The sequence below is a fragment of the Dicentrarchus labrax genome, unplaced genomic scaffold (assembly GCF_905237075.1).
Source record: "Dicentrarchus labrax unplaced genomic scaffold, dlabrax2021, whole genome shotgun sequence".
Classification (NCBI taxonomy): domain Eukaryota; kingdom Metazoa; phylum Chordata; class Actinopteri; family Moronidae; genus Dicentrarchus; species Dicentrarchus labrax.
The window spans coordinates 32,155,771-32,156,177 of NW_026136721.1; positions in this window are offsets into that span (position 1 = coordinate 32,155,771).

The following is a 407-nucleotide window of genomic DNA, read 5'->3' on the forward strand; positions in this document are numbered from 1 at the left end:
GCATGTGAGGGTAGATATATCTGCAAGCTGGACAGTTAGGCGCAATGTCTGTTGATATTGTGATAGTTGACGTACATAGACTCACAAGAGCTGTATCTGACAGTTGGCAAACTGTGTAATGTGCAGGCACTTGATATCCCCCCCCCCAGTTAACTTCCTGGATTATTCTCTGGCCAAGATCAAGTCTGTGTTAATATAGTGACATTTGGAGGTGTGGGTAGGTGGACTTTGTTACCTTTGGAAGGAGCCAGGCTAGTTGTTAAGCGACAGCAGCCCATAAAAACAAAAGAGTAGTATAGGGCTTCTCCTATGTAAGCAATCAAAAACTGTACCTGCCCGTTCTAAGCTCTTTTTTTGTTGATTACCTGTCTTTTCTCTTTTGGCATGATTTTGTAACCCAATAAAAA